The sequence below is a fragment of the Gracilinanus agilis genome, chromosome 2, assembly GCF_016433145.1.
Source record: "Gracilinanus agilis isolate LMUSP501 chromosome 2, AgileGrace, whole genome shotgun sequence".
NCBI classification, from domain to species: Eukaryota; Metazoa; Chordata; class Mammalia; order Didelphimorphia; family Didelphidae; genus Gracilinanus; species Gracilinanus agilis.
In genome coordinates, this window is record NC_058131.1 from 581,019,632 (window position 1) to 581,047,520 (window position 27,889).

Sequence of the window (27,889 nt, forward strand, 5' to 3'; positions counted from 1 at the left end):
CTGAAAATTATCTCAGCTTTCTATACCTGGTGTGTTGTTTGGTTTGTAATATTTTTTCTTCTTTTGGAGGGTTGAAGTATAATAACATATCAGAATTTAGAAGTAAATGACAGGAAAGGAAAATGATTGAGTTGAAATGGAATGGGGAAAGTGCCATTCTTGGAATCAGGTGACCTGGTTTAAATTTTGCTTTAGACATTTACTGACTGTGTGATATTGGATAAATCATTTAACCTTCTCAGAGCCCTATTTTCTTCAACTGTAAAATAGACACAATAAAATGTATTCTACCTACCTAGGATCCTAGATTTAGAGTTGAAAGGGACTTTAGAGGCTATCAAGTCCAAAACACTCATTTTTTTAAACAAAAAAAAAATGAGGTAAAGAACATTTATCTGATTTGCCCACAATGAGACAGCTAGTAAATGTCTAAGGTAGGGTTTGAACTCAAGTCTTCCTGACTCCAAAGCCCAAAGGCTCTAATCTACTCTTTCATGCTACCTCACCTAGTTTCTTCTGAGGAAAGCTCATTCCAAACATTAAGGTGCTATATAAATGGTTATTGTTTTCATTCTATTTTGATTTACTTAATTAAAATGGCACTTAGGAAGACTGTAGTTTTGTATGACACGGTGATCCTTAAACCCATTTAGAAAAAAAAATATAGGATAAAAAGCAACTTATATTTCTGTCAACCTAATTTTAATTTCTTAAAATTAAGCATCATTCAGTATTCTAGTTAATTAATTAAGCCTTTGGCTGCATGAAATAGCTACTCAGTTGAACAGCAATGCTTCCGTTAAATCATTAAGCCAAGAAGAACTTTTTGGGGGCCTTTAAAGAGCCTTGAGAAAGGAGGTGGTAATGAGGAAAATGATAACTGATAATAATATGGTTAAACCCAGGAATTTAATAGTTAAAAACCGACTCCTGAATCTCACTTCCCTCCTATGGAGGCTCCATATCCTTTTGCTAAGCTCTTGAGGTGGGAATTCATTGCCATGGGGGCTTTTCTGATTGAATCTTTGAATGACCTTCTAAATAGCCCACATTGTATATGAAGGGAGAGAGTTTTGAGGAATTCTTAGCTTGTTTATTTTAAGATGGCAGAAAGGAAGTGACTTGATTATGGAGTAGAAGCCGATGATGACTGATGTAAAAGAGACCTTTTAAAATTTTCTTTTAACTCAACAATTCAGCTGAAAATGTGTCTGGATGCATCACTGTTAACTTTTGTTATTTCATATCCATTTTTATTGACTGCATACTAACTGGATTCATATATAGAATCATAGACCAACAAAGCAATAGTACTCTTAATATATAAATGCAATACTTCAGAGGCATGGTTAGTTATGGCTAACCATTAATTGCTGTTTGGAATTTCAAACTGACAAGTAGGTAGATCTCAATTTATGCAATAAAAATATTTCTTATAAATTGGTGAATAATTTGAATTTTGATTCATTTAACCTTGCTTTAATCTTACTCCATTTCTTGTCTATTTAAAGAAAACTACTCATGAGTATTTTCCTTAAATGAATGATTATCCCCTAATTTGTCCTTTTTATAAATCCTAACTTTTATTTAAAAGAATTCAGACTCTTGTGAATTGGATTGAGGATTTATCTATTTTTTTAGTCCTAATTTTCTTTTATTGTTCATTCTTAAAAGGGTCAGGATGTGTATATATGTGTATGTATATATATATATATATATATATATATATATATGACTAAGAGTTTCTGGGTTTCCAGGAAATAACTGTTCAACCAACAAAAATAAACATTTCCAATTCCAACCTGTAGCTAAGGTCTGACATGAATTCATTTGTCCAATAAACATTGACTGAGTACCTACTGTGTGCCCTGATGACAAAAAAAAAAAGAATTCATCTCCCATATAGAGTCAAAGACATACAATAATTGCATTATAGTATAAAATATGAAAGTGGAAAAAGAGATATGCAAAAATGTTATGAGCTTAATGCTAAGGAATCAAGAAACACATTGGGTTTTTTTTTTAGGATAGGACAACTTGAGCTTACTTATAGGTCAAGCAAAAAAACAAACAATCAAAAGGGAAAGATTGAGGATTCATAAAACCAAGTCCTAGAGTTATACAATAGGAGACATAAAAAAAAGCAATGCACATTCCCTGGTTATTCCTGCTCTTGACTAGTAATTGGCAGTACTTTAGAAGAGACTCTTAGATATCAGTCTAAGTGGTAAGTGGAAGTCAGTTCTCATCAGCAGACCTTAATAAGTTGACCAGTCGAGGCTTAGGTTATTCTAGCCACTCACAGACAAGCCAAAAGACTCAGAAAGGATTTCTCTTCTCTAGGATTCAAGGGACCAGATTGCTTCTTCCCTGGACTTGTTCCCAGAATACTAGTGCCAATGAGAAAAGGATATGACTATAAGATGATATAATATTTTGTTACCTTACAAATTGAAATAACTCCTCGGTATTATCTTATCAATAGCAAATTATCAAAGATGACAAAATATGTAAATAGTTATTGCTGGAAGGGTGGTGAAAAGAAAGGTATATTAATGCATTGCTGGTGAAGCTGTGAACTGGTCTAAATATTCTGGAAAGGAAGTTGGAATTATTTGGAGAAATTAGCTAAAATATCCATTTTGACCCAGAAATTCTACTGCTAAGCATATGCCCCAAAGAGGTCATTAAGAAGTAGAAAGACCTTATATACCAATATGTTTTAATATCTGATTTATTAAGATCAAGTGCTGGACTTTTTTGTATTTGACATGTTTACTTTCATGTTTTTCATTGTAACCCATTGTTTGTCTCTTAATATTTTTAAATGTGATTCTGTCATCCAATGTATTAGTTATACTTCCTAGTTTTAGACATCAATTCATTAATCAATACCTTTAGGGCTGTCAAACAATTACAAAAATTACTGAACCCCAATGCAGCATCAGGAAGGAATAAAGCAATATACAGATGGTGACTCCAGGAAATAGCACCTAGGAATTCCTATTCCTACAGGGATTGTTAAAATTCCTTAAATAGGATATTGGTGGCAAAGCCAGTATTTATACTCTGGTATTACAGAATAACACTAGACATTTTATTCGGTAGCAACAGTTTGAGTATAAGAGAAAGTTAGAAGCACTCCTTAGTGCAAGTGTGTCATTGTAATAGCTCGATAGGGATGTGATTGGAGATTTTGACTTTAATTGATCACTCTACTACAAATATGAATAACATGGAAATAGGTTTTGAACAAAGATACATATATAACCCAGTGGAATTGCTCATCAACTCTGGGAGGGAGAAGGAAGAAGGGTGGGAAACTCATGAATCATGTAACCATGGAAAAATATCATAAAATTTTTTAAAAGAAAGAAATAAATAAGTCTTAGACTTAGTCTGATAGGAAATCAGGGATTGGTTTATCAGAAGGGGTAATAGGTTCCTAAAGGCAATTTAAAGATAGCCATTGTGGAAAGAGGTCGATGTGCAGAAAGATCAGGGCCAGTTAACATGGCAATATTGCCAATGGAGTGAGATAATGAACAAAGTTGACATATCACAGGATGAAAAATTATATTTTTAAAAATATTTTTCTCTAGTATGATGGAACTATGGGCAAGCTAGGTGGTTCAGTGGATAGAGTGCCATTCTTGAGTTGGGAGGACCTGGGTTCAAATTTGACTTCAGACACTTTCTAGTTATGTGACTTTGGGCATGTCACAACTCCAGTTGCCTCACCCTTTATGACTCTTCTGTCTTAGAACTGATAAGACAGAAGGTAAGAGTTAAAAAAAAAAAAAAGATAGCACCTTATAAGTTCTCTGAACTTGTGATGATCTCTTTGAATATTATAATAACCTATTATGTGATCTGGTTAGTACTTTTTTATTCTCATATTAAATAATATAGCAGTAGCCCAATCAGATATCGACCAAAAGTTTCTTGAGTTGCCAGCAGGGAGTGAGGTAGAACAGTACAGGGCAGAATGCATTCAATTTGTAAAATTTCATTTTTCTAGCTGCTACTATAGACTTGTCACCATTTCTTTATAAGTATCAGTATTCATTAAGGGATTTCTTTCAAGTGATCTACTTCTAAATATATATGTCATTCAGATAAAAATATCCAGGCATAATGTATCCAACTCATACTATCTAAAAGAACAGGATTTGATGAAATGTATATTAAAACCGTGAAATATTTCCTAACCTCTCACAAATCACAGATCCATAAAATTGACCACAGAAAAGTAAGCATCAAACTCAAACTCATTAAAATGACTCAGTTATGTCCCTAAGCATGGCTTGGTAATAGCTGAGGTTTTAGATAATTGCCCCAACAACTTGTCTAGTTGTTCCCATAATAAAGATTACATTACTTTAGAGCACTGCATCTCTGGACTCCTTTATATTCCTTAAACTCATCTCAAGACAGTCTGAATAGGCTGTGCTGTATTACCATCAGAGAACTGAACACCAAAAGGATATAAACGATATTATCATAGAGATATATGGCAGGAAGAAGGTGTGGCAACTCATAGTAAGAGTAGAAGAAAACAGGTGCCATTGGTGCCCACAGGTGGAATGTCAAATGACCTCAGGAATAGCTCTCCCCAGACTGGATCCTTTGGGAAAGAATTTTGTGAAAAAATTGGACAATAGTTTTACCAGATGAGGAGTCATGGTTGGGTTATGCTGTATCCTGTTGGAGTGGGAATATTGATCAATTCAGAGATCCATTGACCTAAAGCTCATACTGAAGGTTTAATGATTTCTCAACTTCCATCATCATTTCATAATTTCATCATATGCCATAACCTATTCATTTTGTCTACTTCAAAAAATCTGTGATTTTATTACCCTTTCTACCAATGCAAATGAGTCATGGTGGTCAGAAGAAAAGAAAAGCTTTGGTCTAGTAGCCAAGCTTTTGATGATAAAACTCTCCAGGCCAGACACACAATCTATCTCCAGACCCATACATAGTCATTGAAGCATTAATTAAGTGGCTCTTATCATTAACAATTTGCTTGATTAAAGGGGCAAGTGAGAAGAACTTGTAAAGTTTTATCTTGATATTCAATCCTCAGCATCCCTGCAGTTTAACAATCACTTGTATCTCGCTCTTCCATTTAAATTCTGGATGATTCAATCAAATTAAATAAGTGTGCAATTATAAGGCAAGTTCTTCTCACTTTCACCATTCATTTGAACTAATAATTAGCCACTGAAAAACAAAGACCTTCCATAGTCATATCAATGTCTAGTTTTTCACTTGGGAGTTAAACACTTTACTCCAGTCACCGTACTCAAGTGAAGTCACAGATTACCACTTTCAGTGTAATGGCAAAGCAGTGTTGTACAATGCCCTCCCTTACTATTCTAATATCTATTTTAAGTTATTCTATTTTATTCTCTCCTATCTCAGGATATCTCTTGAGTTAGGCCAGAATCACCTGTTTGAGAGAATAATTTAACTTTCTCAAGTTGCCATTTTTTGGGTCATCATTATACCTTTCTGCCATCAACTATGATACATGTGTGTTTATTGTACTTTTTTAGATGATAGCTCAAGATAAGGAAAGGCCCTGTTACAGTGTGACATGGGCAGACACATAGCAGAGCTGAACATGTGTGAGTCCACCCATGTAAGATCCATCTAGTGCAATGACACCAATATAACTGGAGCCACTAAGCTGTACATCAGGATACCTGTGGGCCACAAATTGACTTAGAAAACCAGATGTTGCCATTATCTATGTTCTATTGTATATTTATTTATTTTGCTATATATTTCCAATAATATTTTAATCTGGTACCTATACATAACAACCCTAGAATTTTAGAGATATGAGACAAGTGGCATCTTGCCTAAAACATTCACTTTCAGCATCATAAAGATTCAAAGTAGAATGGCCCTTAAAGGTCATTTAGACCAGACCCATCATTTTAAAGATGAGGAATCTGAGGAGTAAGGGAAATTGTTCACAGTCAAAAAACAGTACAATGGCAGATTCAGAGTGTGACCTGAGCTCATCTTTTGAGAGGTAATTGGGGTCACACTAGCTCATAGAGCTACCATTAGGCTGTTTGCTTTTTATCTCTCCTACTAGGTTCAGGTGCTAGCCCTATTGTTGTTCAGTTATTTTTATTCTTGATAAACTCTTCATGACCCCATTTGAATTTTCTTGGCAAAGATAATGAAGTGGTTTTCCATTTCCTTCTCCAGCTCATTTTACAGTGAGGAAATTGAGGTAAAACGGTTAAGTGGGTTGCCTAGGGTCACATATCTAGTAAGTATCTGAGGCAAGATTTGAATTCAGATCTTCCTGACTCTAGACCTGGTTATCTCAACACGGTACTAGCTAGCTGCCCAACAAACAAAAAAAAAAACTGGTCAATAGAACTAAATCCTAGGCCCTTTGCTCTCTATTGTATTTCATTTCTTACTAGGTTCAGGTGGACCTCAACCCACAGATGATATAAAATCCCAAAAGAGGTTAGAGCCTTTCAGATGAATCTAGTCCAAGACTGAATTAAAGGAGGAGAGTTGTTAGGTTTACCCACAAGACCAAGGAGACTAATTAATTAACCTAACATCAAGAGGCAAAATTGGTAACAAAACTAAAAATAAAATATCTGAATTACTATTCTAGAACTGAATCTCACACCTCAATTTAAGAAGGAAGGGAAGTTTACTTATGTGACATTAATTTCCATTCCAGAGCCCTTGTGCAAAACTTCACAAAAGGTTTTGCTCTAGCATATGAGATCCAGAAATATTCTTGCCATGTCCTTTGCATTATAAATCTCATGAGTTTCTTTTTTCCCTACTTTGATTTTTTTAACTCACATTCTATGATTATAATCTAATAAGGGCAGAAAAGGAAAGTATCCTTAATGGAGTCATGCATGTGAATATTTTTGAATGAATGAATGGATGGATGAAAGAATGTATATTGATAAGGAAAAGGGAAATTATGGCCATGGCAACCAGAAATTTAATGAGTAAAATATTTTCCCTCTAATGAGTTTGGAAAATTATTTGCAAAGCTGCATTGCCCTAAGCAGGACAGAGAAAGAAAAGATTTTTTTCATAATTCATTTTTTATTTCTTACTTATTTTTACCTGTATGGCTCCTTTTATCTACCCCAGTCTACCTAATCTCTTGACTTTAAATGATGGGCTATAGATATCATCTCTCTGAAATGCTTCTAATGCTAATAGCAATTTTTGCTCCTAAGTTCTTTACAAATAATGAGTCCTATTTTACAAATGGTTTCCTTAGGCCTATCTCATAATTGGAAACGTTTTTCTTCTTTCCTCTCTATGTTATCTAAGGTCAATTCATCTGACTGGCTGTTGCTTTCCTTGACTTTTGGTGACTGAGTATAAATCATCAATGACCATTGCCATTAGAACATTGTGATTTTTAGCAACCTCCCCTGCTTTTTACCCATTAATTGCTTCAGTACACTTAATTAGCAGTTCCAATTGGCATGAATACTGCTGCTCTTACTCTGCAGTTAAATTTGGGCTAGAGATGATTCATGGTAGGCAGTCAAACGAAAAGGATACAATTATAGATTGAGGCATATATACATATGTGTGCATAGTTCATATGTTTAATATAAAACTATATTTTTATGTAAACCATATTTGCTTGTACCTTAAAATATATCTTCTAATTTTAGAAAGTTCCTTCATATAGAAAACATTTTTTAAATGTCACCCTGAAAACAAATTAAGCAAGCATAAGCAGTATACCAGAGCAATACTTGTGGGAAAATGAGTCTCTACCTGGGAGGCCCTCATATTCCAAACTATAAGTGATCTTTGGGATTTGGGAATAAGGGTTGCTCCTTAAAGACTTTCTGTTTTAAACCATTAATATTTTAATGAAATATTACTTGGTTAAGAAAAAAAGACACAAGCTTGGAACTGAACACCAAGATGATATTATCCTGATTGCCATGATTATGTCTGCTGAGCATAAAAATGAATTATTTTATGCAATGATTTAAAAAACATACACCAGTCAATGTTGATGATAACCAACTAATAATGCCAAAAACCTACATCAGATAAGCAAAAGAATTCTCCTAAACATATCAGATAATATTGACAATCAATTAGCTCTTTTTAACATTAGCCAAATAAAGTTAATGTTGCTGATTTAACAGAGGTTAGATATTACCCTGAAATTGCATTTAAAATTGAAACTAGTTTTTTAGCTTGGAATAGGATGTTAATCTCTTCTGATGATATATTTTTAAACTTCTCTCTTTAGTGTAATTCAAAAGATTTTCCTTGTCTATCAAATGGAGCAGGCTCTCAGTTGGTTTGCTTGCACAGGCTTTTTAAAGAATGAATGGCAGTTGAAAGAAGGTAGCTATCTCAAGATGTTCCTAAGCAGTCCCAGCTGCTCTTTATGGTTGTTTAAAATTCTGGGATGTGACATCTACTGCTGAGAATTTGCTTCACACAATTTGAGACTTCCTTCAGAACCAAGGAATCACTTTTCTCCTTTCAGGAAGATTTATGGCGAAATAGGGACAGTTTTTAAAGGATCATATACAAAGGAGATTTGAATTGATATCAATCCATTCCAAGGTTTGGTTACCTTACAGTGTGTTTTCTCCATTCTCACTTCAAGTACCAGAAATGACCCCAGACTCAAACGTAAGCATGGACCTAAGGCTCCTGTCCTGCTCATATATCTTCAACACTTAAAATTGGAAGGGACCTCAGAAACCATGTAAGGACAACCCATACCTAACCAAATCCCCCCATCACCACCTCTGACAAGTTCTTTTTCAGCTAGCTGCTCCAGGGATAGAGAACTTACTACCTACAAAAGGAATCCATTCTACTTTGGAACAGCTCTAATTGTTAAAAATTAATATCTGCTCTCTTCATCTTTCATCTATTAGGGCCAGTTCTTACCTCTGGCCAATCAAAACTAGCTTAAACCTTCCTCCATCTAACAACCTTACATATGTTTGCTAATAGCCATTATACTTGCCTCAAACTCCCATATAAACACTTTCTCCTCCAAAGTCATCTTTCACACTTTCATTTTCTCCAGAGGGTCACTTGACTCATATTTGTGATGCTGCATAGACCTAAAGGAAATCATAAAACCATAGTGGGTCTGCTACAAATTTATGTTACATGTTACCGGTGCACTCAATGCAGCAAACACCTTTTACACTCTCTTCAATTACATACTCCACTCACCCTAGCAGCAGTTCCAGATATTTTTATTTAGTTTCCAACAACCTTCCCTCACCCTCTCAGGTAAAAAGACTGAGGTCATTTACTTGATGGCTTCTTCTCTCTTGACACTTTATCTCACATTGTTCGGAATTTCCCCCCACTGTCTCTTCTTTCAAACCCTATCTGTCAAGGACTGATCTTTTGTGTAATTTGTAGAGTGAGGAAATCTTCGGGTCTATACCACCATCTTCCCACAATCTTTAAATTTACCTTTAAAGCTATCCCCTTCCCATATTTCTAGCATATTGTCCTAAACATCATTCCCACTTTAATAGTGAATATCTCCCTATATAGACTCCTTCACTGCTGCCTACAGCCATTTCAATATCTCCTCTATCCTTAAAGAAGCTTCAGCTGATGGAACTAGTTACCATTCTTTTTCTTTCCTCTCTTCTTTGACTAATTCCTTGAGATAATGTTTTATACTATATATGTGTATATATATATATATATGTATATATATATATATATATGTATATATATATATATATCTTTCTACTTCCTCTCCTCTTCCTCACTTCTAAACTCTCTGCAATATGGCTTCTAAACTGAAATTTCAACTGAAAATACTCACCCTTCAAAGTTACTAATCATTTCTTAATTGCTAAATCTCATACCCTTTTCTCATACCTCATTCTTCTTGCTCTCTCTTCAGCCTTTGAATCTATTGGTCAACTTCTCCTCCTGGATACTCCTCCTGCCTTTCCTCTTACTTGTCTGACCAGTCCTTAGTCTCCTTTGCTAATTCTTCATCTAGTTCATTCCTATTAGCCTCCAAAGCTCTGTCTTGGGTACTCTTCTCTTTCTATAATATGTCACCTGGCCATCCCATTCACTGCCTTAGGTTCAAATATGATCGATACATCCAAAGCATAACTCCTTATCTTTCCTATCAAACCCTCCCCTATACCAAACTTCTTTATCTGTTATAGACACCAATATCCTTTTAACCACCCAGCTAGCTCACAAACTTAGTGTCATCTTGACTGCTCTCTTGAATTCATTCCACATCTATAGAAACTCCACTCCACATATTTCCAAGTCTTCTCATTTCTACCTTCACAAATCTTTCATGTACTTCTACTCCTCACCACTCATATGGCCACCACATTGGTACAGTAACCTTCTTGTTGATCTTTTTGCCTCATCTCTCCATATTCTAGACTAACCTCCTCAGCTCCCAAAGTTATTTTTCCAAAGAATTTGTCACTCTCTTCTCAATAAACCCTATTGGCTCCCTGTTATCCCCAGACTCAATCTAAAACCCCGCTTCCAATCTTCTTTCATCTTATTCAACTCCATATTCTCTCTCTATGATCCAGCTACACCAGTCTACTTGCTATTCATGACATAAGATACTTCTTTCCTCCTCTTTACCTCTGTACTGACTAGCTTCCATTCCTGGAATGGTCTCCATTCTCACATCCATCACTTTTCTATTCTGACCTTCAAAACTCAGCCTAAATCATATCTTCTTTAGATGCTCTTCCTGATCTCTCTTTTTTCAAGTGCCGTCCCTTTGAGATTACCTTCCAGAGGGTGAGCTTGGGTAAATTGCACCACTGCTGTAAACTGAAATGTTGCCATCTATAAAATGAGGGTATCAGACTATGGGATTGTTGTTTCCTTCTAGCTTCAAATTGTATGTTCCTTTAAGATTAAGTTCTTCTACAATAGCTCTTCTTCATTACTTGAATCAGTTCCTTCCCTTTTTTCCTCATTTCCTTTTCCCATCTTGTCCGTCTTTGTGTGTAAGTGCACATATGTGAATGTGGATCCAAAGGGATCATTATTTTAGATATGAATCTATGGGTGTTCATTGTAGCATTGCACAAATTTTACAAGAACTTGATTACTAGTGCTTTTCACATAATCGACAGAGCTCTTATTTGGCCGGGAGCAGAGATTAAGCCATTTCAGAAAAATGAGTGTAAAAATCAATGGATTCTTCTTTCCCCGAATCAATTCATTCCGCATTCATCTCCACTGAGTTTTCCAGAGGATCATAGTGAAAAGTGAGGGTGAATATTAAGATGATTTGCAGTGACATTACCTATCAGGGGAAAAAATCACCAGAATAAGCACAATTATCAATTTAATAATACAGGAAGATTAAAAACTGGCCCATTTGTCACATGTAGGACTCTTAACTCTAGAGGTTGTCAATGATAACTGATGGTCTATCCAACTTAGAGACTTAAAGTCAGGAGTTTGAAAGGAAGCAATTTTGATTCTAGTTGCAGGCAGGCCATAACTTGGGGAATACATGATTTATAAGTGACTTGTTCATATAAATAACATGGATTACTAGCTACTACTAGCAGAACTGTTGCTGTTAGGAATTATAGTCAATGTTGCTATCGAGAGTTATATCTCCCTTCTCCATTCTACTTCCCTAACAGCCCTATCCCACCTAAGGACAAGACCACCTCTGCCATCTCAGGCACTACTCAGATAATATCAGTGGCAGTTATTGCTGTATCATTTTCTTATCCTCTCCTTAGAAAACTAATGTTGGAAAGGACCTCAAGATTCTTGATCTTAAACTCCTTATTTTATAGATGATATTAAGGTATGGAGAAGTTAAGTGAATTACCCAAGGTCACACTCACATAAATAGTTAAGTATCAGAAGGAGGATTTGAACCTAGGATTTCTAACTTTAGAGCCAATAATCTTTCCATGCATAAATTTTGATTATATTATCTAATTAGTAAATCTCAGTCAAGGCAAAATTTAAATGCAAGTCACTCACTGAGAAATGAAGGGACAACAACTAAATTAAAGAATCATCTAGAATCAGCAGCTATTTTGAGTTCTGTATGACTTGTCCCTACTTCAGCCCACCATTGGCATGTGGGGGGGAAATTCTGCCTTTTTGTTTAAAGCAAACAAATGAGCAAAACCACTTCAGATTCATAGACTGAGGAACTCAGATCTGTTTTCAAATGTGGAAAATCATACTGGGATCTGTGTTTATATTCTTAGCTCTGTTTTCTGAAAAGATTCCTTAAAATAATTTCTATGCGTGTCTGAATTTGCATTCTCTGTAAAATATATACCAGGAGCACAAAAACGATAGTATTTAAACTATCCCTATGGACTGCTGAACCCACACTGTGTGTGATAATAGTTCCTAAGAGTGAACATGAGGGAAACCAACAAATTCTGACATGCCTATCCTCTTAATAGAGTATCTACTATTTCTTGAAATAATTAACATCTTGATGCCAAGGAACAAAGTAGGAAATTTTTTGCAGTGATGAAAAATAATATTCTTTTTACCAAATAGAAAATGAAATAGCTTACCAGTATATTGATCTAGTGAAACCCCAACTTCTATCTCTGAGACCCTGCTGGATTAGATAGTTACTGAGCATAAAATGTGTCCTCTGGGTTACTCTTTACCAAATCTGATGAGAGGAAGCTAAATGGTACAGTCGACAGAGCACTGAACCTTGGGTCAGAAAGACCAGAGTTCAAATATGAACTCATTTAGTAGCTGTTTGATCTTGAGCAAATCACTGAAACCCTGCCTACATGAAACTGAAGAAAGAAACAATAAACCACTCTAATGTCTTTGCCAAGAAAACCTCACAGAAACAATTGATCCATAGGGCAATAAAGAATAGGGTACCACTGAACAACAACACTTGTTTCGTAGAAAAAGTACTAAATTTGAAGTTATAGAATCTAATTTCAGAGCCCACCTCTAACTTATTAGCTGTATAACCTTGAGCAAGTCCTTAACCTGTCTTCATCTATAAAATAAAGGAGTTAAAATAGATGACCTCTGAGGTCATTTATGATTTTAAAAGAATGATCCTATAACCCCCACAATGTCTATTTTTTTCCATTCCAATTGCATCCCCCCAATACAGAATTTCATTCCCAACCACCTCGATAATTGCAATCACATGCTAACATGTCTTCCGTGATTTCCCATTCCATCCCATCCTTCACACTGTTGCTAGTCATCTTCTTTATGTTTATGCCTAGTCTTCTTAGCTGTCTGCCCAAACTCTTCATTGGCTCTTATTGCTTAGTACCTATAAAGTTTAAACTTCTTTACCTGCCATTCGTTCAAGCCCTGCCACAGTATGCCTTTATCCTCTCTTTCTAGCCTTTTCTCACAGTTCTCCTCCCCATGCACTCTATTTTTCAACCTTCTTACCTGTCAGCATATTTTCTACCTTCTCACCTCCTTACCATTGTTCATATTTTTCCCCAGTGCCTAAAATTTCATCGTTATCTCTCTTTACCTTTTAAATCTCTGCCATAATTTAAAGAGCAACTCAGGTGTTACTTTCCTGCTAGGTTCTACTGACTCTTCCCATGTCCAATTTTAGATAGTGCTAAGTTTGTGCTTCCCAAATGTATTATTTTTTATTATAGATATTTATGTATTTGTTATAACAACTTTCTAGAATAAATGCTCCATGAGGATAAGCATCATGGGTAAACAAGAATTTTCATCTCCTCTAAGTGCTCTAAAAAGTAAGCAGCTAAATAATAATACATTAAATAGAGCACTGGGACTTGAGTCAGGAAGACTCCTCACAGATCGTAATTTAAACACTCCCTTAAGTTCACATCAGACCTTAGACACTTTCTTGCTGTGTGACCCTAGGTAAATTGCATAATCTCTATCTGCCTTGGTTTTCTCAACCATAAAATGGGGGTAAATAATAGAACTTATCTCCAAAGGCTGTTGTGAGAATCAAATGAAATAATATCTGTAAAGTACCTGGTACTGTGCCTGGCATATAATAGGTACTTAAGAAATGCTTATTCCTCCCTTCTCCCTATAAACCCCATAGCAGGTGATTGATAAATGTGTGTTGACTTGAATTGAATTTCCAATGGCAATAACAATTATAAAAAATGATTTTGATTTTGAAGAATTCAATAAAAAACATTTTCTATTTCTGTCTTCATGATATATTAGAAAGCAGGCAGACATCAGTAGTAGTCGAAATTACATGATCTAAATGGTGAACAGATCTTGAGTTATTTGAAATATTTGTTTTCTTTATTCACTTCAAAGGTATATGAGCAGTTACTTCTGAGAGTCATAAAAATTGGAAGGGATCCTTAAGTCTATCCAAACCTCTCTCCCAAAGTAGGAATCACTTCTACAATATTCCCAATAGGTGGTCCTTGACTTGAACACTTCTGGTGATATGAAGCTCACTATTCCATAAGACAATTGTTTTATTATGAGGAAGCTCTAAATATCTGAACATTCTTCCTTCTAATAAACCCTAATATGCCTTCCCTGCAACGTCTATCCAGTATGTTTTCAAGATCAAGCAATTGCTTGAAGAAGGTGGGAGTTCTTTCCTTGTATTTTTGTATTTCTCAGTATTTATCTTTCACATATGAAAGTTTCCCTTTCAGGTTGTTTCTTGAAATATGGAAACTATTATCATGAGCATCAACAAGTGTTTTATCTCATGCCTACTTTCTTTTGAATATTGGGTATAAAATCCTGGAGATACAAAAATATTTAAGAGAGGCTCTCTGCTCTCCATAAACTGACTGTCCATGAAGAAAGACAAAAAAGGCACATAAAGATGTTCTATGTGAAACAGGAATGGGATAACTAACAAATCCTGTATGAGTTTAGAGAGGGGACTGGTCACTGAAGGCTAGTGAAATTGGAAACACCTTTATTGAGGAAGAAGAACTGGAATTTAACCTTAAATGAAGAGTAAAATGTAAACCAATGGAAAGTGGAGGAAAGGGCACTCCATAGAGGAGTAATGGCATGAGCAGAGGTGTAAAGACATGTGGTATATTTGTAAATAGTGAGTAGAGTGGTAGGATTACAAGTGGTGCATAGAAATTAGTAGTGGGAAATAAAGTTGGAGAAGTAGATGAGGGATGGTTGGTGGTGACCCTTGAGCTATAGCAGTGATTCCCAAAGTGGGTGCTACCGCCCCCTGGTGGGTGCTACAGCAATCCAGGCAGGCAGTGATGGCCACAGGTGCATTTATGTTTCCTATTAATTGCTATTAAAATTTTAAAAAATTAATTTCCAGGGGGCTCTAAGTAATATTTTTTCTGAAAAGAGGGCGGTAGGCCAAAAAAGTTTGGGAATCACTGAGTTATAGGCTGAAGTATAGCACTGTGAAGCAATTAAAGTCTTTATAACATGGGATGAGATAAGTGGCATCTGCAAAAACAATGTGTTAAGATTAATATGGTAGTGATGTTGAAAGAGGGAAAAGCTAGAGATAGAAAGATCAGTTAAGAGACAGTTGTATGTAAGAGGCTGGCGAGTATGGATTGTAGGTGTGGCAATAGAGCAGGAAGGACAAACACAAAAAAAACATTAGAAAAGTAAGAATTTGCAGAGCTGATAATTCATTATCCAAAAAAGAATTCCTTATTTTTTCTCCCAATCCCACCACTCTTCCCAACTTCCCTTTTTTCCTAAAAGATACCACTATCCATATCACTCACCTTCACAGCTTTACAATCATCTTCAGCTCTTCACATACCACCTTACTGACTTCACAAGGTTGCTGCAAAGACCAAATGATATAATTTTGTAAGATGTTTTGTAAATTCTTATAGATTACATAGAGGCAGCTAGTGGATAGAGCACCACACCTGGAGCTAGGAAGACTCATCTTCCTCACTTCAAATTTGTCCTCAAATACTTATTAGTTGTATGACCCAGGGCAAGCCACTTAACCCTATTTGTCTCAGTTTCCTTATCTGTAAAATTAAATGGAGAAAGAAATGACAAACTGCTCAGATATCTTTGCCCCAAAAACCCCAAATGGAATCATTAGTTTCCACAGCATATATATCTATAACTCCATAGCATCACTCCTAAGACACCACCCCAGTTCAAGACCTCTTCACTTCTCATCTGGATGACTGTAATAGTCTCCTAATTGAAATCCCTGCCTCCTGTCTCTTTCTTCCCCTCTCCTGACCATGTCCTATCAGTGCCAAAGAGCTATTCCTTAGGCATAAGTCTGACTATGTTACTGCCACTCAGAACACTCCAGTGGCTCCCTATTGTCTTTAGAATCAAGTCTATTTAATAATTAAAGTTTTTTCCAGTCTGGCTCCAGCCTGCCTTTCCAGGTCCATCACATTATTTTTCTTAACTGTCTCTACATTCCAAACAAACCAGCCTATTTTTTGTACCTCAGACATTACATTCCTCCCCTGCTTTCATGCCTTTGCACAGGCTGTTCCCTGTGGCTAGAATGCATCCCCTCCTCACATTTGCCTTTTATAATCCCCAGCTTACCTTAGAGTTCTGTTCAAGTACCACCACCCTTTCCTGAAGTCTTTTCTGATCCTCCTCCCTGTTCTGAAATAACCTTGAATTTACATATATATTCATATGCACCTACATACATATACACACAAATATGTGTGTATTCACATACATACCCACATCTATTTCTGACATGTAATTCTCCTCTCATAAGTAGAATGTAAGTTTCCTGAGGGCAAGAGCTATTTCGTTTTTATCTTTGTAAACTCAGTGTCAAACCTTGGCATATAGCAGGTGTTTAATAGATGTTCATAAGTCAGAGACTTACAGCAGGAAGGGACTTTAAAGTGTATCTAAACGAACCCTCTCAATTTATAGGACCTCAGAGAGGGTAGGTGACTTGGCAATGGTCACACAAATAATAAGTGTCCAAAATGAATTTGAACTCATGTCTCCTTGGCTCCAAGTGTAGTACTTGGTCCATTATGCCACATTGCCCTTACATGTTGCTGCATTGTATAGAGGGGAGAAATCAAAGATATCTAGATGACAGTCGACTAAATTACTTTGATCTTTTTTCACTTGAACTACTCTGTATAATCAGATATCTCCCATCCTAAACTTTATAATTGGGTTTTTGGGTAACCAAATACAAGATTTTCTACTGACCTCTATTGAGTTTCATCTTGCTTTTCTCACACACACAATCTTGCACACAAAGTTTTAACATGATTTCTTCCTTTCCTCTTTTTTTCTATAAATAATGTACATGCTGACAATTTTTTTAGCTAAAGGAAGTATGCCTTTAAAAATGTACAAAGATCTTTCTGGAGTTCGATTTATGCAGCACTGGTAAGGTGAATACCTATCCTCAAATGTGGCCTCTTCTCCATAACTCATATATACCATATTGAAATAGCATGGTAGAGTTGAATTGAAATATGCATGTTTGAATCCTGGCACTGACACTTTTTATGAGACCTTGGACAAATATCTTTTATCTTCATTTACTGCATACGTAAAATGTAGGAAAAGATACTTGTACAACCTTCCCCCATGAGGTTGCTGTAATGTCCAAATAAAATAATGTGTGTAAGGTTCTTATACGCTATATGTAGTATATAATTCTTATACAGATATAGTGTATAATTCTCATACACTATATATAGAGGCAGGTAGGTGGCACATTAGACAGAGCACCATGCTTAGAGTCAGGAATATTGGTCTTCTTTAGTTTAAATCTGGCCTCAGACACTTACTAGTTGTGTTACCTTGGGCAAATCTCTTAACTCTATTTGCCTTCTTTTCCTTATCTGTAAAATGAGCTAGAGAAGAAGTTGGCAAACCACTCTATTATCTTTGCCAAGAGAACCCCAAATGGGCTCACGAAGGGTCAGACACAACTGAAATGATTTAACAAAAACATAAACTATAAACATTTAAGGTAATATTATTATTACCTGCAGAAGTCAGCCATGTAGCTAATCTTCCTGAACACTTCATAAGTAATTATGATTTCTGTGATTTTTATTTTCTTACATAGCTTACATCCCCCACTGGATGGTAATTTCCCAGAATAGTACATTATTACACATGGATGATGTTTAATAAATGTTTGTTAAATGAATCTGGTCAGGAACCTTGACAATTTTAACAACATCTGAAAGCTGTGTTTGATGACCAACCAAGATGATCAGAAATGTGACGAGGGCCAGTTTACCTGGTTATTTTGTCCACTGAAAATAAGCTTGTGAAAAGACTCTGAAAAGCTGGTGAAGGGAATTAAGAAAATGCTTTTATAGATTTTAAAGCCATGTTTACACGGAATGCTGGATCTGGATAGTAATGATAAAATGTGTCTTTGGTTTTAACGCCTAGTCCCCTAGTGGTTGGAAATACTGACATGCTCCATCACAGCATCCAGTTTATTCCCAGGGCATATTTTACTTCCTGGCAGAATTTGGCTAAATGAGGTACAACTCATTTGCAGGAGACAAATCAAGGCTGCATCAGGAGGTCAGGTTGGCAACCTTCCAAAAGAACAATCCTGTTTTATTATTTTTAAAATCTTCAGTATATAGTTTGATTGGATTTTAAAGAGACTGCTTCAGGGAATACTTAACTGAACATCCAAGGTGATGGGAGAGTCTTTAAAATAGCTTTCGAACTCATTTTCACCTATGGCAAAGCTTATATTTAGGAAAAAGAATACATTCAAGAGAAGGAATATTAGTCTCATTGAAGCACACTAATTCATAGCACTAAATAGCTGTCATTTGAACATTCAACTCACTTTACCTGAATCAGCTTTATTAAAATATATTCAGATTTTGTTTTAAACATAATTTCTTGGTTAGGGCAGAATCTCTTGCCTATGCTTAATTATTACCCTTATGAATGAATCTGATTTCTCCCTCTATTTCTAATTTTAGTCAGCAATTTTAAGATAAGAGGACACTATTTATTTATCCTGGCCAAGTTTGAAAGACAAGTCAATCAGACATATGACGTGTTCTTATACAAAATGTTACCCAACTTGCCTGAAGCTGTAACAAAATTCTACTGTATCTTAGGTGGCCCACAACAAAAGAGACAGAAGCTCTGAATTCAAGGGGATTCATCCTAGGGGGGACTGATTAGCAAGAAAAGGGACAATTAGAGGTAACTCAATGGAAATTACCTATATAAAGGTTAGGAGCAGCAGCTCATGCATTGTGTAAAAAGGAATGGTATCCCTAAAGTGATGAAAATAAGATCCTCTCATCTTTTATCATGAGAGATCTAGAAATGCATTAGTTATGTTATTCAGAGTAACATAGTCTTTCAGAGTTGTCTGACTTTATAATATTGTAGTCTTTACAATATTGTTGAATTCTTATAAGTAGTTCTCTTCAATTCTGCTCATTTCACTTTACATCAATTCATAAGTTTTCCCTCTTTTCTTTTACATTTTCCTCTTCATAATTTCTTACAATAGTACAATAGTCCATCACATCAATATACCATTTCTTATTCTGCCATTGTCCAATTAATGGCCATTCAATTTCAATTTCTTTGCCATCACAAAAGGAGCAGTAAATGTTTTTGCAAACTCATAGAATTTGTTTCACTTAGCACCAGTTTCTCCTTTTATATTCCTGTCCTTCTAGTTCTCCCTTTCCTATCTTCCAGCCTATTATCTCATATATATGTTATATATATTATATTATATATACATATACATCTCAGAAATATATTTCTGAACCCATATGTGTGTGTATTCCCTCCTTTGACCAGTTTAGATGAAAGTGAGATTCAAGTATTACCTGTTCTATTTATCTCTCTCCTTGTTTATATAGGCTTATTATGAGATAATTTCCCTTAACCTCCCTCTCCCTTTCTCTCCCTACTATATTCCTCTCTCCTTCTCTTTCCACTGTTTCATGATCATCAAATATAATGGCACCATTTGTAGGCCTTCTGTATAAATAAACTCCCTCAGTGACCCCTAATGATAGGAGCATTCATCGGAGACACATGAATTACTTCCCCATATTGGAACATAAGTAGTTTATTCTTGTTTAGTACATTACAATTATCCATTCATCTTTACTTTTTTATGCTTCTTGATTCCCATGTTTTTATGTCAAAGTTTCTACATAGCTCTGATCTCTTCATCAAGAATACTTGGAAGTCTTTTTTAATTAAAGGTCCAGTTTTTCATCAGTAGGATTATACTTGGTTTTGTAAGTTTAATAGTAAGATATTCTTATCTATCCACAGATATTAAATCTTTTGCCTTCTAGGAAATGGTATTCCAACCTCTAGGCTTCCTTATAGTGCTGGTTGGTTAATATTATATGATATGACTAACTGCTTGGTTGAATTTTTTCTTTCTGGATGCTTGCATTATGTTTTTCTTTGACCTAGAAACTCTGAATTTTGGCTGTCAGGCTCCTGAGAGTTTTCATCTTAGAGTTTCTTTCAGAGGTGACTAATGGTTTCTTTCAATTTCTACTTTGCACTCTTGTTCTAAGAGGTCTGGATAGTTTTTTATGACTTTTTTTAAGTACGATGTGTAGGCTATTTTTGGTCATGGATTTCAGGTAAAAACGTGACCCTTAATTATTTCTCCTTAGCATTCTCCAGCTCAGTTATTATTGCTATATGATACTTTAAATTTTCTTCAATTTTCTCTTTTGATTTTGTTTCTTCTTGTCTCATGAAACATTTCTTGTTTATCTCATAAAATCAATAGCTCTTATTTGGTCTTTTCTCATTTTCAGAGAGTCTGTTGCTTGAACAATGTTTTGTGCCTCTTGGATCAAGCTGGTAATTCCCTTTCCAATTCTCTCTTCCATAACTCATTTATTTTCAATTTTCTTCATCTAGGGTTCTCATTTCAACTCTAAAATATTTTTAACTTTAAAAAAAACTCTTATTTTATCTCTACAAGGAATAGCAATTGAATTTGTGCCTGATCTGTGTTTTTCTTTTAAGTTTTGCTGGTTGATATTTTGGAATCATTGTCTTCTTCTGGATTTGTGTTTTGAGCATCACTACACGATAGCTTTTTATAGTGGAATTCTTTTTTCCCTTTGCTCATTCTTTCAGCATACTTCCTATTATTAACCTCAATGTTAGGTCAAGACTTTATGCACTTACGAAGGGAATGTCTGAACTGATCAAACCGCTGCTTTCTTGGGGTATTAAACTTTGTATTATTTTAGGATCTTTAAGTTCATGCTGGAGACCTTCAAAGTGATCTGATCCTGATCAAGCCTTATTATTTTCCTGAGCTTTAAAGTTCATGTTTTGTTTCAATCTGAGCAATAGGCCTGTAGACTTGCCTTCTTGGAGTTTCAGAAGACTGCTGCTGGATCCACCAGTTAGGAAACTCTTCTGTTTCATAGTGGCAGAACTGTGAGCTGCCCTTTGGTTTGGAATTTATGATCTGATTATTCTGCTGCAGAATAGGCTAGAGCAGTGATGATGAACCTTTTAGAGACTGAGTACCCAAATTGCAACCCTCATGCTGCTTGTGAGCCCCCATCCTTACTCTAGACAGGGGAGGGAGGAAGTGCTCCCACTGGGCTGTTACGCAGAGGGGCAGGTGATGTGAGAAATGCCCTCAAATTCTCGTGGAGAGGGGGAAGCAACCAACCACCTCCAGCATGTCCCAGCATTGGTACCATAGGTTTGTCAACATGGGAAGAGAAGCTAGAACTGAGACCTTGCTCTATCCCTGGTAGACAAACCACATAGTGACTGCTTTCTTCTAAATTTGCTCATTTCTTAGTACACAGCCTACTACCTGAGACTGTTCCTCACCTTGGAATGCTACCCCTGGGTTTTGTGCCCCCATTATTATGCCCTGGATATATGACCTGGAACTAAGTACAAAGTGACAGAAATGCAGTTGGCATTTGTTCTTGAACCCTGAATGAGATTGAGTTAACCCACTTTGGATCTGGAACCTTGTCTTCTTTAGTCCTCTTTCAGTTTCTGGGCTCTAGAATGTTTTGTTGGCTAGACAACTAGTATCCACAAGGAACATTGTCTATTCTCCTATACCTACCTACGATGGAAAAAACCTCTTACTTCATCTCTTCAAGGAATCCCAATTGAATTTGTGTCAAGAATTTGTGCAAATTCTTGCATTTATCCATCAGGATTTTATCTGAAACTTTTTTTAGACCTATTTGTACAAACTTTGTGAAGTAGAGTTCAAAGTACTTCTTTCTGCTACTCTTCCATTTTTCTTTCTCTATAAACATTAATTAAGTGCCTATTGTATACAAAGTTTCAACTAACTGCTAAAGATTCAAATGAAAATATAATCCTCACTTTCAAGGAACTTATGTTTTCCTGTGGGAGAGAAAAAGACTGGGAATGTAAAGAAATAACATATATACAAATAAGTATTTTACCCAGTAGGGAATAATGAAGACAAAGGAAAAATCTAGGTGAGAGTCTTCTAGTATCGCTTGGGGAAGGAGGGAATATTTTCAGCGTGGAGGATAAAGAAAGGCTACAATAAAAAGATAGCAGATAAACTGAGTCTTGAAAGAAAAGAAAGATTCTGAGAAGAGAGATGGGATCCCAGGATCATTGATCTGATGGAAGGTGTTGGAGAAGGGAATAAGAATTTACATAGTACCTTCTGTATGCCAACTACTATACTAAGCACTTTACAAATATTATCTCAGTTGATCCTCACAAACCTATTAGTCCCATTTTATGTTTCAGGAAATTGAGGCAAAGATTATGTGACTTGTCCAGGACCAAGCAGCTTCTGCCAGAGGCTACATTTTAATTCAGATCCACTGTGCCACCTAGCTGTCTCTAATTAGCTTGTTAAATTTATCATTTTCTAACTGAGTGATTTAGCAGCTTTGTAAATTCAGCCTTGTAACAAATATGAGGCAATATGTTTTTATTAACCCATTTTCTCCAATTATTTTATCAATTATAAACACACAAATATTAACATATTATTAACAATATATAGGTTTATGCTATGTAAGAAGTGTGAGAGGAAAGATTTTTCTCATTATTTAGATTCATAGTGATTATCCAACTGGTTTTATGCAGAACATCTAAAGTGAAAAGGGAGCTAAGAGCATTACATTTTCTATAGTTTCAGCTGAATTCTTTGTGTTCCAAACAGGCAACCAGCTGTACAACTCTCCCCTAACTACTGTGTGTGGCATGTTTCAAACCAGAAACAATTTAAGGCATATGTGCATGGCATGTAGAATCTATGCAAAATCATCCTACGTGGCACTGTTGGAAATGAGATTCTTTCTTCCCCTCAATATTTGAAATGTTAATGAACTTTCCCATTTATCTTCCTTAGATCACAATTTTAACCTTAAGGAATAGAAGCCCTCTTCTATTAAATAATCTTTTTTATGATAACAAGAATAATCAGTCTTTGAATCATTTTTATGTGCCACCTACTACTGGTACAGCAGGAAAATCTCTATTTCTTGGTTTTATAATTACATCAATTCTTTGATGTTACATAAGAGTCTATATGTGGTAGAAAGAGCCCTGGATTTAGGGTAAGAAGAGATCTGTGCTCACCTCCCTCTCAGCTCTGGACTTACAATCTCCCCAACTCCTTTCCCCTTACCTCTCCAATTATGTTATCAGGTCCCTTATTGTCCTTGTCACCATCCTTGGATATGCTCCATTTGCTCAATGTCCCTTTAAAAATGTTAAGTTCCAGCACTGGGCACAATATTATGGATGTGATCTCACCTGGGCAGAGAACAAGGGATCTATCGAGAAAGAATTTGTGTGTCCTTGATAAGCTGAAACAGATAGAAGGCTAGGGGGCCTCTTCCAACTCTAAAGCCTTTGAAGTCACTCACCCTGTTTGGACCTCAGGCTTTCCACTTATTAAAAAAGGAGTTTGAACTAAATGATCCCTAAGCTCTAATCACATTCTGAATCCTGTGTTCCTGTGATACTGTTGTTCAGTAATTTTTCCTTCTCCAGCTAATTTTACAAATGAGAAAACTGAGACAACCAGGGTAAAGAGACTTGCCCAGAATCATATAGGAAGTCTCTGAGGCCAGATTTGAACTTAGGAAGATGAGTTTTCCCGATTCCAGTACCAGCACTCTATCCTGTGCCACCTAGTATGTGATATTCTCCTAATCCTTTCTGCTTGATTTTTTTCTTTTAAAGATAGAAATGCTAGGGCAGAAAATAATTACACTGAGTTCAAAATAATATGTTAGCACCAGGAAGGACATAAAAGATCATTTAGTTTTATTACAAATCCCTCATTCTGGGAATGTGGCAAAATTGGGACATTAATGCATTGCTGGTGGAGTTGTGAACTGATCCAACCATTCTGGATGGCAATTTGGAACTATGCTCAAAGGGCTTTAAAAGACTATCTGCCTTTTGATCCAGCCATAGCACTGCTTGGATTATACCCCAAAGAAACGATAAGGGAAAAGACTTGTACAAAAATATTTATAGCCGCACTCTTTGTGGTGGCAAAAAATTGGAAAATGAGAGAATGTCCTTCGATTGGGGAATGGCTGAAGAAATTGTGGTATCTGTTGGTGATAGAATACTATTGTACTCAAAGGAATAAAGAACTGGAAGAATTCCATGTGAACTGGAACGACCTCCAGGAACTGATGCAGAGCGAAAGGAGCAGAACCAGGAAAACATTGTACACTGGTACAATCAAACACAATAGACTTCTCTACTAGCAGCAATGCAAGGATCCAGAGCAAGGCTGAGGGACTTATGAGAAAGAAAGCTAGCCACACTCAGAGGAAGAACTGTGGGAGGAGAAACACAGAAGAAAAACAACTGCTTGAACACATGGGATGATGGGGATATTATTGGGGATGTAGACACTAAACAATAACTCTAGTCCAACTATCAATAATATGGAATTAGATCTTGATCAGTGATACATGTAAAATCCATTGGAATTTTATGTCGGCTAAGGGGGGTTGGAGGGATTGGGGAGAGGGAAAGAACATGAAATATGTAACTAGGAGAAAATATTCAAAAAAAATAATTTCAAAAAAAATCCCTCATTCTGCTTATGAGGAAATGATGCCTAAAAAAGGGAAGTGACTTAGTGCTCATAGTCACAGAGCAAGTCCTTCAGAGGAAGAAACAGTTACCAACATTTATTGAGTAGCTTCTGTTAATCTAGCACTGTGAAGGAGATCTTAAAATAAAAATAAATCTTTCTGTCCTTATGCATATATTTATGGTCTAATCAAAATTAGAAAAAAAATTCAAAATATTTTATTATCTGCTATAATAGTTGGAAGATCTGATAATTGTTTTTTAAAATAATCTCAGCTAAAAAAACAATATTAAAAATGAATCCAGTTTTTAAACCAACATTATAACAGAATCTATGCCTAGTTGTGATGTCTCACAACTGGCTGTAAGTTCTATGTCTCAAAATCATTAACCTTTTTCTAACAGATCTAGGATACAAGTAAAAGACCTCCTTGGAAAGTGTTCTGCATCACAATTTGGTAATATGCTTACTAGGTGAACAGTAATAAGCAAAAGGCATTATGGGAGAGGGTAGCAGGATATTGTCCAGAAATAGAAAGGTATACATAGATCAGACTATATCAAAAGTACTATGTCTAATTCTGGGCTTCATGTTTTTAAAAAGAGACATCCTAAATTGGAGGATATCAACAGGATAGTCACCAGAAGGATAAGAAAATTGGAAAGAGCAGAGCAACCTATCTTAAGAGGATAGGTTGAAGGAATTTGAGATGTTTAACCTGGAGAGGATTTAGGGGGTTGACATGAAGTTATTTTAAAGTATTTGAAAAAAAAATTATGTAGAAGAGAGATCAGACTTATTCTCCTCAACCAAGAACTAAAATCAATAAATAAAGAAGAAAAAAAGAAAGATTTCATTTCATCAGAAAAACAACTCCCAAGGAAGTTTCTTCCTCGGTCAAAATTCAAAACAGTTTGCCTTTCTAAGCAGTGAGTTTCCTTTTACTAGAAGTATTTAAGTAGACATTGAATGACCATTTTTTCAATTATTTTATAAATGGGACTTGTAATTTGGATAAAGATTAAATTAGATGTGTCTCTCAGTTCCCTTCCAACTCTGTCTATGTTTCTACAATTCTAGTGTTGAGACTCATCAGGATTTACTTATTTAACCAGACTTTGGGCCTGTCAGTCATCAGGAAACAGTTCTGCATTTTGAATTTATATGATGTCCTTTCATTTTGAAAGGGGCTCAAGAACATTACCAGATGGTGGGTTTTCTTATTCAGTGTTTTGCAGTTGGCCCTACTTCCATTAAACCCTCCTTCCAATCTATCCAGTGACATCTTTGTTGCTTCTTTAGTGTAAGAATCAATTACCCTAAAAGCTTTCCTCATTTACCTACAGCATGGCACCTTGGGGCTTTTGCACAATAGCTCATGGGCATCTATCTCATTTTACTTTCATTTTCTTCTGACTAAGCAAACCCTGCTCTATAATTTATAGTGTACATGTTATCGGACTCCAGTATGAAGAACTTTGCTCACATTTTTAGCCATGTCTTCCTTTGGTAGGAGAAGCCTTTCATGCAGCCGAGTTTCATCTCTTAAGTTGTATTTCATTGTAAGCCTGCCGTTCACTATGTTATAGCTGGCTGTTAAATTTGGGGAGTTTTTAAAGCTGTTCATCTTTTAAATCTACAAAGCTCAATTTATCTTTACATAAAAGGTTAATTATTTTAAAAGAAATATTTGAGAAAGGTTCTCCAGAAGCCAGAACAAAGAGAGAGATATGACTACGTCTGCTAACCAAAACCCTTTGGGGGTCACTGGAAGCAGTATTGTCCCTTAGTAAAATTGTGACATTTGTTTTTGTTATTTTTCATTTCCCTTTTTTATTCACTTTCAACCTCCCTTCTACTTATTGCCCATGTCCTCATCCTATTGACTTCAGTTCAGTGACCTGGTTCCCCTACCACTGCCCTGATCCCTCTTAAAACAGTATATGTCATGCTGTTATTACCTTTCCCCTAGGTATTTTTATTTTATTAGAAGACTAAGGGAACTACATTTTGCTGAAGGCAAAAGAATCTGGAATGGTAAAATTTCAGGCACCAGAACTCTTGGTTGAGACACATATTTAAGGGAATGAAGGCTTTCTTAGAGCCTCTCACATTCCTCCACATGGATAATCACATACCCTTCCCATATGTAAGGCTGACCTGACTGTTCACAAACGAATATTGAACTAACTGGCCACTGGTTTCATATAATATAGCAACTTATTTTTTAATGAAGAGTTTTCTGTGTGTATCTTCAAGTGAGATTAGAAGCCTCCAATTTTTATAGGCATCTTGCTCTACATCATAACCTTTATGGTAGTTGAGATTACTCAATGCTAATGACATCCAGACTTTCAGCTTAGAAGGGTCACAATATTTTCAGTAAAGGGATTTGGTCTTTGATCCAAGACAGACCCATCTATTTTACCTTCAAAGAACCCATAAAAACTATATTTCCAAAAGGGCAGCCATGTTGTCAAGAGATCCTGATGCTCTATCTCCATTCATTCAAAAGGCAATTATTAGGTCTAGAGACAGGAGATCCTGGGTTCAAATGTGACTTCAGACACTTTGTAGCTGTGTGAACCTGGGCAAGTCACTTGACCTCAGTTGTCTAGCTCTTACCAATCTCCTGCCTTGGAATTGAAGAAATAAGGTTCCTAATTAAAGGAATAATGTAGATAGATGGTGTTATCCATACTAGGAAATTGTCTAGATACCCCATTGTTGTCTGTGGGTATCTCAGCTTCTCTTTGTGAAAGGAAAGCAGGTTCACTTTCCTTCACTGGGCCAGTACACACAAAAACCTTGGAG

The 27,889-nt window shown here is 35.9% G+C and overlaps 1 protein-coding gene across 1 annotated transcript in view; it reads left to right on the plus strand.

The window, feature by feature from the left end:
• Positions 1 to 27,889, plus strand: part of OTUD7A (OTU deubiquitinase 7A) — a 431,043-nt gene that overhangs the window by 266,818 nt on the left and 136,336 nt on the right. The window lies entirely within an intron of this gene.